Here is a 13089-nt window from a genome sequence, read left to right as displayed (position 1 = left end):
ATATTTACAAACATTAGATGTACAATAATAAAAGTGAGGATCATGCAAAATTGGGTGACACGACGTGAATCACATTCATATAAGCCAACTGTTGTCATTTATGTTACAAAGTGAGGAATTATATCAGGTTACTACATACAATCAGTCTCATTTCTGTGATTCACAAATAAATATATGTGATTCACATAACAAGACCCAGAATTCACAAATTAAGACCTGGGATTCACAAAGCAACCTCTGGGATTCTCAAATTAAGATAAACAGATAAATAAAATACTTGATTAATATCAGATGTAGTTGCGTAGATGAATACAAACCCGATTCACCGGAGGAAGGTGCGCAAAATCATATGGACAATTCCTTTTGTCGTGGTTGCCCTTGCGCTTACAGTTAGCACACAACCTTTTTGCTTTTTCCGCCTTCTTGATTGCCTTATTTTTCTTGCTCACCAACCGTTTACCACAGCCTTTGTTCCTAGACACATTAGGCGGTAAGATGTTGGTTTCTTCCGGAACCTTGCAGCCCAAGAGAAGCTCAATCTGTTGTTGTTTTGTCAACGGTTGAGTGTTTCCCTCTAGTTTTGTCATGAATTCCTTGATTAACTTGGCAAACTCTCTCACATCCGACTCTTCTTTCCTTTTGAGCATACCAACGATTAATCTGAATCTCGGACCACACCACTAGACATTCCAATCTGTTTTGTACGGTATTGTTGTATTTCTCTAACGATTCCCATTCCAATCATAAACGTCACTTTTGAGTGCATTCTTGCTCCACCTTTGCAAAATATATTTATCAAGTATGTCCTTAAACTTTCCCGAACAAACCCAAATGATGTGACCGCATAAAAACCTCTCCTTTCAAACAGTTTACATGTGCACCTTACATCATTCGTGCTTCTACTGCACTCAACTGCAAATTTTAGTCCTTTCTTTGCATCCTCAACTAACGACACTTCAAAGTTCGTCACAGGATCTGGCGGAGTGTATCCAACCAAACCGCAGGTATTTATTGAAAGCTTCACCTGGTTTTGGAACTCATAGAACATCGCATGGGTATAGCTTCTCACTGCTTGTGTCTCCCATTTTGACCCATACAGTGTTTCAGGGATTGAATTCGCATTCTCCTCTTCACGGAGCTTCAGCAGGTGCATTTGGTGGTCAGTGGCGCTTTCATAGCGCACCAAGAACTCAGTTAATGTCCCGTATTTGTTTTCAAACCGCTTAAAGAAACTATTAGCACTCTCTGACCTTTGTGTAGTTCGTAGTAAACCGCCCATTGGCACATTTCTGAAATAAGCGGGTATCCATGTGTGTCTATCAGCGAACTTCCCATTCAACCACGTATTGTCTTCCAAGGAGAAATCGTTCATGACTTTAAGCCACTTCTCTTCAAATTCCCCGGGCTCCAGGTCATCGTCCCATACAACACCGTTCAGACGGGTTAAAAAGTCGGTATCTCTACAAATTTTACTCCCAACCTTGTCGGTTATTTTCTTCATGATGTGCCACATGCAAAACCGATGTTTATTTGTTTTGAACTTAGTGCAATGAACAAAATCAAATTATCGACCGTCACCATCATTTTATAATAACTAAATTCACGCAGTTTCACATAACAAAGTCATACGATGCACTATTATGTAAATCTCAAGTCTTATCCTCAGATTCGGACTATACATCATATAGCTTATTTTGTGAATCCTATAGCTTATTTTGTAAAACGGGGGTTATTTTGTGAATCTCATGTCTTAACCTCGGATTTAGACTATATAAATTTTGTGCCTTATTCGCGATATAAGTACGTGAAACATATTTTTACCCCAGTTTCACAAATTCATGATCTAGTTTCGCATAATAAGCACTACGATTCACATAAACAAAAAACCAAACAAATTATTACAACCATCATATTTTCCAGTGCCAACTAGAATCAACAAAACAAATGTAGGATTCACAATTTAATATGAAGTTTCACAAGTTAATAGGTACGATTTGCAAATTTTAAACATACCGGGCGCTTTAATTATTCCCCGGGTCTTCGTCGGTGATTATGTAGTTGGGCTCTTTCCCACCCATAATCGCTTAAATCGGTCAAATACCCACATGAATGACTCATCGTTTTCATGTTCTATAAGCGCACATGCAAATGTGATTGACCTTTTATGATGGTCAATGCCCGTGAAAGGCGTGAACGTCATGTTGTACTTGTTTGTACCATAAGTTGGGTCGTATGAAACTCCATCCCCAAACAGAGCATACGCTCTTTGCATGTCACAATTCGTCCAGAAAATCCTTGTCAATGCATTCTTGGAATCTTTTTCATAAACAAAGTGGAGCCCTTTTGTTTCAGCTAGGGTGTCTAAGCGTGATTTGAACATTTCCCCATCATGACTGTTCATTAGACACTTCATTTCCCTCTGAAAATTTTTGAATTGCTTGACTGTTGCCCCGACATTTTGAAAACCACCCAATTGTTGAGTGCATAGTTGGTGTGTTAAGCTAGGACCAACATTTGCTTTTGAATTGCTGACAATAATTTGCATATGAAATTCATTGATATTTTCAGCAAGTTTCTCAAATTCCTTATTTTTCACAACATCAAGCGGGTGATTGTGACCCTCAATAAACACGTCAACCATGTACTTGTTCTCATGGAACTTGAACTTTATCATTCTTTGGACAGCCCCACCTTCTAATCTTTGTTATTCTTGTGGTTGACCCTTTGTTGGAACTCTCTGCCTCTCCTCCACCTTTTTTCACCCTACGTTTAGCAGTTGGTTTGTTCGGTTTGCTCTTTGTACTATCTATTTTCGTTATTTCGATGCAACGGATTCATCCGCCTTTTTTCGCAACACCAGTTAGGGCAGGTCGTCTTTTCTTCTTATTACAGCCTTCCCGATTGCAAACCATGCACTTTGTTCTGATAATATCATCACGAAACCTTTTGCTTGAAGATTTCCTTGATTTAAACCCACAAGCAACGGCGTACGTTTCATAAAACAAAGATCGCTGAGTCTAAGTCAATAAATGTTTTCCAAATTGGTGTAAACTTTTCATCAATCCTATTTATCCATTGTTGGCTGCCACTCGGTGTGTAAGTTATAAGAGTAGTAGGTGTGGAAATAGTTGGTACTGTAGGGCTTGTTAACACAGTAGAGGTAGAAGCTTCACCGCAATTAACATTGGAATCAACAACTGAAAATTGTAGATTCACAAAATAAGCCAACAGTGCAAGATAGGAGATTAACAAATAAAGTTCCACAATATTAGCATATAAGGTTCATAATCTATGCCACAAACCAAGTTTCAGGATCTTATAGTCTATATTTCAATAGATAACCTACTAGATTCAAATAATTAGCTCCTATATTTACAAAATAAGCACTCTGATTCACAAAATAGACAATGTTAAACAATCTCTGCCACAAACCAAGCTTCATAATCTTATAGTCTATATTCACTAAATAACCTATCAAATTCACATAATTAGCTCTTATATTCACAAAATAAGCTATCTGATTCACAAAATAAGGAGAGTAGCAAAACAATCTCAAAAAAATAACATCTCAAATTCATAAAAGATTGATGTTTCTTCGGTTCAATTAGTAAGTTTTGCCAAAAAGAGCAACATAGGAGATTCACAAATCAAGTTTCACAATATTAGCATCTAAGTTCCTCTGTCACAAACCAAGTTTCGGGATATTAGTCTATATTTTTCAAAATAACCTCTCAGATGCACAAAATTAGCTCCTAGATTCGCAAATAAACTTATCAGATTCACAAAACCAGACCAAAATAACGTCTCAAATTCATAAAATAGGGACAAAACAGAATACCTGTTGCACTAGCACTCTTATCGAGTCATTTTTGTAGTATCGGGAGTTAGACTGCAACATTAGCAGAACACTATAATAAGTAGGACGAAATTGATAAATTTTGATCAAATTCAGGATATTGTAGCATACATTCACGAAATAACTTATCAGATTTACAAAATTCACTCTTAGATTCACAAAATAACCTCACATATTCACAAAATCAGGATAATAGCGAAAAAAAGGAGATTACCTGTGTCAACAAACAATATTATCACCGATTCATCGTAATGTCTGTAATCTCCATTGAAATTGAAGCTGCAACGTCAATTTGAGCCTTATTAGCTCTTATATTAACAACTACAGTTTCACGATAATAATGTTTCAAATTAACAAAATAGTAGGAACACCATAATAAGTATGAATACAAGGACAACCATAGATAAGAAAGCATGCAATATTACTGATACAAGACAATTAAAGCATTCAATGGTGCGGACTTGCGCAAACTTTTCAGAATTTGTCATCTTATTTAGTTTTAATCTTACCCAGGTTGTATATATTAGTTATTTAAGTTTCACAAAATAACCTTCTAGTTTCACACACTAGGGTCCAAGATTCACTAACTATAGGCTGAGATTCAGAAAATAAGGCCCAAGATTCAGAAAATAAGGCCCAAGATTCACAAACTAGGGTCTGAGGTTCACAAATTAGGGTCCAAGATTCACAAAGTAGGGTCCAAGATTCACTAACTATAAGAAATAAATAAATTGCATCAGTAACGTTTAACAACAGAGATTCAGAAAATAAGGCCCAAGATTCACTAACTATAGGCTGAGATTCTCCAAATAAAATCCGAGATTCACTAAATAAAGTATCATATTATTAGTTCAAATAATTAAAAAAAAAAATTGGTGAAGATTATGAATTCACTTTTAAGAAAAGGTCAGGTTGTATGTATCTAGATATTTTGTTGATTTGTTAAAAACACTTCCATTCCCAAGAAAAGGACATTGAACAATCAGAAAGCATTCAATCAAAAATTTAATATATGGGTAATGTGAACAGGCACTGTTGATAGTTGTGCCAAATACAAGGCCTATAAATATCTAATTTCTGAAACATAATAGTATATACCAATAACCTATCTTCTCTCTTCTGTAAAACATTTCAAAAATCCCTATTGCACACAATGTCTCATTTATTTGTATTTCCCTATACTTGTGTTTTGGCGAATGTTTCAGGTTATATGAATCAAAAAGGGAAGTATGTTTGTCCTGACCTCTCTAAATTGGCAGATTGTTTAATGAGTCAAGGTTATGAGATAGAGTCTTTGGTGCTCGTTATCTGCCAGCAGACTTGTCATTTTATGGGATTAGTACTAATTCAATTTGGCACAAATGACAATGGCTGCAAACAGGCTTTTAAGTTGCAGGAGAAGTTCGAGCAATTTGGGCGTACTAGATCTGAATGGCTGACTACCTATTCCCGAGTTCAGGGGCCCTTTCTATGGGTAGCATCAAGGCTTGATTCACAATATTTTAACTACACTCCAGTATGTAGAAGAGTCCCATATTCATCTAAACACGCAGGAAGATCACTCGCTGATGCAGATGAACGGTGCACCTATAGCTATATCAATATTGCTCTATGTGCATTGCCTCGAACAAATAGGGGTGATTGATAAACTAAACAAATATCATATCTTGTTTAATTTTTCAGCTTTTCAGTTTATTTTATTTTTGAATGTTGTTGTTTAGTTAATTCGAAAGCCATGAACCTGCGAAATTTTATGTGATGAAAAATTACAAGATTTTTAAGTTTTCTGAATATTATATTTAGCTCTTATATTCACAAAATAAGCACTCTAATTCACAAAATAGACAATGTCAAACAATTTCTGCCACGATCCAAGTTTCAGGATATTATAGACAGTTTATATTTTCAAAATAACCTCTCAGATGCACAAAATTAGCTCCTAGATTCGCAAAATAACCTCTCAGATTCACAAAACCAGAACAATCTATATTTTTAAAATAACCTCTCAGATGCACAAAATTAGCTCCTAGATTCGCAAAATAACCTCTCAGATTCACAAAACCAGAACAGTCTATATTTTCAAAATAACCTCTCAGATGCACAAAATTAGCTCCTAGATTCGCAAAATAACCTCTCAGATTCACAAAACCCGAACAAAATAACGTCTCAAATTCATAAAATAGGGACAAAACAGAATACCTGTTGTAATAGCACTATTATCAGGAGTCGTTGCAGTATCAGGAGTTAGACCTGCAACATCAGCAGTAATACCATAATAAGTAGGGCGAAATTGATTATTTTTTATCAAATTCAGGATATTATAGCCTACATTCACGAAATAACTTCTCAGATTTACGAAATAACTTCTTAGATTCACAATATAACCTCACATATTCACAAAATCAGGAGAATAGCAAAACAGCTTCATAAAATAGCGAAAAAAACGGAGATTACCTGTTTCAACAGCAGTATTATCACCAGTTATTGTAATGTCCATAATCTCCATTGAAATTAAAGCTGCAACGTCAATTTGAGCCTTATTAATGAATGAATTATAATCAATTAATGAATGAATTAACAAAATCAACAAATTTTACACCGCGAATTCCGAAATTGCTCAATTGCTCAGTTTTGATCGAATTCAAACCCTAAACTAACGAAATACTTCAGTTTTGATCCTTATAAATTTACAAAACAGTTCGATTGTGTTCAAATTTGATCATTATATCATCAATTAATGAACGAAGTTAAGTAAATCAATTTTTCATCAAATAATATGAAATTACCTGGAAATTACCTCGAAATCTTCTTAGAAATCGATTAATTTGATGAATTCGCCTCTTTGATTGTCAGAATTTGATTAATATGATGAACTCGTCTCACAAATTTGATGATATTTTAGCTCTCTTTGAAATCGACGCCCAAATTGAGTGTTTTTGTATAACGTGAAAGCTCATTAGTTTTGGAAGGAAAGAATTTGGGCCTTTTGTTTAGATTAGAGAGAATAAGGTATTTGGGCTTTTTTTTAGATTAGAGAGAGAAAGTGTTTTGGACCAAATGAAAAGTTTTTTGTTGACCCCTAATTTTCATCCTTGTTTTTTCAGTCCAACATTACAAAATCAGCCCATCCATGTATAATGCAAATGAGTCCAAGGTAGTAATTTGGTGAGACCGGCCGCCTCGCCATAATGAGGTGCCTCACCGGATCCGGCCTATATATATATATATATATATATATATATAGAGCAAAGTTCTTCTAAGTCCCTTTTTTTTTTGAGTCCATAAGTCCCTCCCACAACCCTTGGATCATGCATGGTGGAAGGTTGAGATTGAAAGCAAAAAACACACTTAACACTAATGAATTCACTTCTCTCTCTAGTTTTAATAATACATTCACTAATTCATTATCATACACAATTAACACCATATTTTGTCTTATACTTCAAAGTTTATGAAAATTTTGTTAACATTTTTCCTGTTTCGGTTTTTTTCGTTTTTTTTTTTTTTTTTTCGAGACAAGTTTTTTTTGTTTTCGTTTTTTTCGTTTTTTTTTTTCAAGACAAGTTTTCGACATTTTAGGATTTTACGAGTGTAATTCTAACAGCAAAAAGTGTAATTTTAAGAAATATTTTCGAGAATTTAGCGTTTAACAAGTTTAACTTCAATCTTTTCCGAGTGATTTTAACGAATAATATTTTGAACTTTTGTCATTTTATCACAAGTTATTGTAATTTAGCATTTTACGAGTGTTATTTTAATGACAAAAAGTGTTATTTTAGTCCAGGTAAGTGTAATTTCAGTCCAATGAGATTGTTATTTTGAGTCAAGGAGAATGTAATTTTAGTCCAGAAAAGTGTAATTTTAGTCCAGAAAAGTATAATTTCAGTCCACTGAGAATGTAATTTTAGTCCATTGAGAGTGTAACATTAGTCCAATGAAAATATGAGAATATGACCAAGTCCATGGAGAGTGTAACATTAGTCCAATATTAGTAAGTGTAATTCTAGCAGAAAAAGTGTAATTTTAGCGGAGAAAAGTGTAATTTTAACAGAAAAAAGTGTAATTCTAACAACAACAACAAAAAGTGTAATTTTAGCAGAAAAAGTGTTATTCTAGCAGAAAAAAGTATAATTTTAACAGAAAAAAGTGTAATTTTAATGAAGAAAAGTGTAATTTTAACAGAAAAAAGTGTAATTCTAACAGAGAAAAGTGTAATTTTAACAACAAAAAGTGTAATTTTAGCCGAAAAAAGTGTTATTCTAGCAAAAAAAAGTATAATTTTAACAGAAAAAAATGTAATTTTAATGAAGAAAAGTGTAATTTTAACAGAAAAAAGTGTAATTCTAACAGAAAAAAGTGTAATTCTAACAACAAAAAGTGTAATTTTAGCCTAAAAAAGTGTTATTCTAGCAGAAAAAAGTGTAATTCTAACAACAAAAAGTGTAATTTTAATGGAGAAAATTGTAATTTTAACAGAAAATTGTAATTTTAACACCAATATAGTCAGAAAATTGTAATTTTAACACCAATTTTAATTATTACCGTAAAAAATCTGAAAAAAAAGTAAACATTTATTACCGTAAAAAAAGTACATAATATACATATAACATACGAAAAAAAAAAAAAAAGAAAAAAGCCTATACGTGAAAGGAAGGGAAAAAAACCCAAAACAATAACACCACCCACCCAACCCACTAAACTAAAAAAAAAAAAAATAAAAAAATAAAAAAAAAAAACTGTACGTGAAGGAAGAAGAGGAGGGAGAAAAAAAAAAGAAAAAAAACCAAAACTAAAACATACCACCCATCCAGCCCACTAAAAAAAAAAAAAAAAAAAAAAAAAAAAAAAAAAAAAGCTAGCTGTACGTGAAGGAAGAAAAGGAGAGAGAAAAAAAGGAAACAAAAAAAAAAAAAAAACTAAAAAGGAAAAAAAACCAAAACTAAAACACCACCCAGCCCACTAAACTAAAAAAAAAAAAAAAAAAAAAAAAAAAAAAAAAAAAAGGCAGATCTGGAAATCGCAAAAAGAGGAGAAGAAAGGGAAGAGGAAAGCAATGCCACAACAAAAATAACAACCCCAGCCCACTAATTTTATAAAAATAAAAAAAAAATAAAAAAAAAAAAAAGCTTGACAGATCTGAATCGAAAAAGGGGAAGGAGGTAGTCGAGGTCGGCGGTGGAGGTGCTTGTGTGTGGCTGTTGTGTTGGCGGAGGTGTGCGGTAATGGTGGTGGGGGATGCGGCAGTGGTGTGTGGGTGGCGGATGGTGGTGGTGTCGGGTGGGAGTGGGTGGTGGTCCTGAGTAGGGTCGGTGGGGGTGGGTGGAAGAGGAAAATGGAGGGAATTTTTTTTATTTTTTAGATTTTGAATTATTTGGGTTTGTTAGAATGAGAGTATTATTTGGGTTTTGAATTAATTTGGGTTTTAGAGAGGGAGTAGAGAAGTGAATTGTGTGAATGAGAGAGAAGTTGGTGGAAAAATAAAGGTTATATAGTGGATTAATATTTGATTAGTGTGGATTAGTAAAGTAGAGAGGGGAAGTGTTTTATTAGGCATTAATCCTCCTTTTTTTTGCTTCCAATCTCAACCCTCCATCTTCCTCATCCAATGGCTCTAAAGGGAACTTATGGACTCAAATGTAAGAGGTGGACTTAGATGATCTTTACACTATATATATATATATATATATATATATATATATATATATATATATAGAGATTGAATCATGTGAGGCACCCTTCTTAGGGTGAGGCGGCTGTACCCATCCTAAACCATTGGATTTAAAAATTATAAATTCACTAGATAATGTCACGTGTGCTACAAAACTCATCATCTTACAAACCGCACTTTTTCCCTCCATACCAGAATTTTATTTTGTACACTTCAACTCTCTTCACTTTCTCTCTCTTTTTCCGATCGTCTTTATCAGCTCATCTTCGCCATTATCATTCAAACTTTGATCGCCATTTTACCACTAAAATTTTGATCGCCATTATCATCTTAGTTTCTATTCGGATCTAGGTAATTTCGATCAATTAATTTTCAATTCGATTCATCCCGATTTCATTCCACATCTATCACACTCATTTTTTATCAACTTATTTAATTTGTTAAATTTTTAATCAACTAATTTAATTCTCGTGTTTCGCTCTTCTTTTTGCAGGTTTTGATCGATTTCTCCATTTGTTCGTATGTTTCCTTCCATTTCCTTACAATTTAATACCTAAATTTCTATTTTTGTTAATTCATCTGTTAAATTTTGGTCATAAACTCAGTTAATTAGTTTAATTACTGAGTTTCGATCTTTTTTTTTCAGGTTTTGATCGATTTCTCCACTTGTTCATATGTTTCTTTCCGTTTCTTTACTACTTCATACCTTGATTTTGATTTTTGTTTATTACTATGTTAAATTTTGGTCGTAACCTTATTTATTTAGTTTAATTACCGAGTTTCGCTCTTGTTTTGCACGTTTTGATCGATTTAGCAGCTTGTTTGCTCCACATTGTTATTTTGTATGCTTCTTTCCGATACTTACTCTTGATAGATATTGTTTAATGACAGTTATTACTCATTACTTTCTTGGTTAGTTACTAAATTTACATTCTTCGTGTTTCAGATCGAGTCTCGAATTTTTCTTATTCATTTCCTTACTTGCAAATTTTGCGTTCCTTTGGAGCTCGTTTGGATCTTTGAGTTTTATGTTTTCCCTCTGCTCAAAGGGAAAACTGTGGGGAAAAAAACATGAAAATACTGTGGTGAGTATTCTTCTTACATTAGTTATCGTCAATCTGAATAACTAGGCTAAAACTGCATTGCTTATTGATTGAGTTTTGGACATAATTGGTGGCAGTAAATTAAAATGTGTCTATTCAACTGTAGAACAAATAGTATGCGATTCAGATAAATAAAATGCATTCAATTCCTGCCTGAAGGACATAAACAGCTGAACCCACAAGTTTGTTCATATATGGTATGACTCATGAGGGGCCTGATTAATTGATTAACATTCTGACACCTGTGGGGAAAAAAACATGAAAATACGATAGATGTCATTCAGTAAAAGTCGTAACCATGGCCGCTTTTCAACTAATACGGATTATAATCCTAATGCAACTGGTTTTAATCGAGTCAATCAAAATTTGACCTTAGGTAGTTTACTTGTTTTGGAGATTTGAACTTGAGCTCGGGATTAAAGACTCAGGGTTGTGTAGGGATAAGTTCGGGAGAAAAGATCAGACAACACGTAGACACACGCAAGAGAAGAAAGCAGGAAACAAGTCGGGAAGGTGTTTGGTATGACTGCAACAGAGCTTCCCTATGCACATCATCCTCCTGCTGTAAATACGGTTAACAACAAGATGTTCCTCGAGGACCTTTATGGCGGTACCACAAAGAAACTCTCTATGTCTCGCAATGTAATCTGCTCAAAGGGCAGTGGGTGAGTATTCTTCTTACATTAGTTTTGTATTATCAATGATTCCGTTGATAAGTTATAGTAGTATCCGTCTGACTTTGATTGTCACCCAGCCCTTACAAGTAATATCAATTCTTATTATTAGTCCTGATTAATTTTGATGGTCAACCCCTTTATAAATTTTGACATCAACAACCTCATACATGTCTGTAGGCAGATTGCATATTTGCTTTGTTTAATTTATAAAACTTCCTGCTTTTGTATTGTATTTTTGAAAATATTGGTCAACGTTGACAATGTTTGATCATGAAAGTCAAGTTGGGTTATTAGAAATGGCATGGAGGGATTAAATATCTCATGTTATCAATGTTTTATTCATTGTATCAGCAAAGGGTCAAAGGCCTTAGGTAGTTTACTTGTTTTGGAGATTTTGTTTGTTGTTTGTGTAGTAGAAGTCAGTACAAAGGCCTCCTATATGGACAGGCAGCATAAAAACAAAGTTAATGGAACGATGTCTTCCTCTACTTTTCATTTTATCTGATTAAAGATAATTTTAATATCTGCGTTTTTTTGTTTAATTCGTTACATTCATACTCTATAGGGCTGAATTAAGGAGATTTCTGCAAAGCAAGACAAATGGGAATGAAACTTAAATGTAGACCCGGATGCACAGTATTGGGGATAGTTATATCTAACTAGTCACTATAGTTAGATATAACTATAGTGACTAGTTAGATATAACTATCCCTGGCTATTTTATGCATTATTACTGGCTTTCAATTTACTTTGTAAGTTTACAGTACTACTAATCAATTTATGTTATCTTGTGTGGGTAGCTATTTTATGCATTATTATTACTTTGCTTTTGAAGATTAATACACTTGAATGTATAAATTTGTGAAAGATTTGAATTTTACAAAATTGGTAGTTGATAGTTTTGCTTTTAAGATGGTTATGTTATTTTTGTTGAAGATCTAGTTTCAAACTTTTAATATGTTCCTCGATTCGATTCAATACTTACTGATAATGAAATTTTGCTTTGAATATGTAATTGATAGTTTTGGTCTTTGAGCATTGCTTCTAATAATCTGCACTTGGATTTACAGTAATGTTGATAAGCAAGGGTAATGTTGATAATCAAGGGTCAAGCTGCATTACAAAGGGTAGAAAAGTGTGTGATTTACTCTGGTGACAACATGTACGTCGAGACGCTTCACAAAACAAAAGAGCACTAATTTACTCACTTGGTGGTGTGTTGATGAATGAGTAGAAAATTTTAGCAGCATAGCTATTGTTTAAAATTATTATTTTAATTGTATTTTCAATTTTATTATTTGTACTTATTCATTTTGGATTGGGATGTGTACCTGAAGTTTATGTATATATAATTGGTTTATGTAAGTTGAATTTATGGTTGACAATACGAAGAGATCGACTTGACGTTGAATCTGACAAAACAACCTCTAAGATTCAGTGAACAAGGTCTGAGATTCACAAAACAAAGTCCGAGATTCACCAAATAAGGAAAGAGCAAAAAACGTGATTTTAACCACTTATGATGACCAAGTTTCACAAAACAAGCTCTACGATTCACTGAACAAGCTCTGCGATTCACAAAACAAAGTCTCAGATTCACCTAATAAAGAAAAGAGCAAAATAGATGATTTTAACCACTTATGATGATCAAGTTTCACAAAACAAGCCTTAAGATTCACTAAATAAGGTATGAGATTCACAAAATAAGGCTTGAGATTCACCAAATAAGGAAAGAGCAAAAAACGTGATTTTAACCACTTATGATGACCAAGTTTCACAAAACAA

At 33.6% G+C, this 13089-nt stretch overlaps 1 long non-coding RNA gene across 1 annotated transcript; it reads left to right on the top strand.

Annotated features, from left to right (window-relative positions):
* Nucleotides 1–9703: 9703 nt before the first annotated feature.
* On the top strand, nt 9704–11953 carry LOC141609254 (uncharacterized). Its single transcript, XR_012527316.1, has 5 exons — nt 9704–9875; nt 10018–10043; nt 10471–10609; nt 11066–11292; nt 11870–11953. It is a non-coding gene; the product is annotated as an uncharacterized LOC141609254 (long non-coding RNA).
* The last annotated feature ends 1136 nt before the right edge of the window (nt 11954–13089 follow it).

The sequence above is a fragment of the Silene latifolia genome, chromosome 10 (assembly GCF_048544455.1).
Source record: "Silene latifolia isolate original U9 population chromosome 10, ASM4854445v1, whole genome shotgun sequence".
NCBI classification, from domain to species: Eukaryota; Viridiplantae; Streptophyta; class Magnoliopsida; order Caryophyllales; family Caryophyllaceae; genus Silene; species Silene latifolia.
The sequence above is the reverse complement of the archived record's forward strand: the minus strand, read 5'-3'. Positions and strand labels throughout refer to the sequence as shown.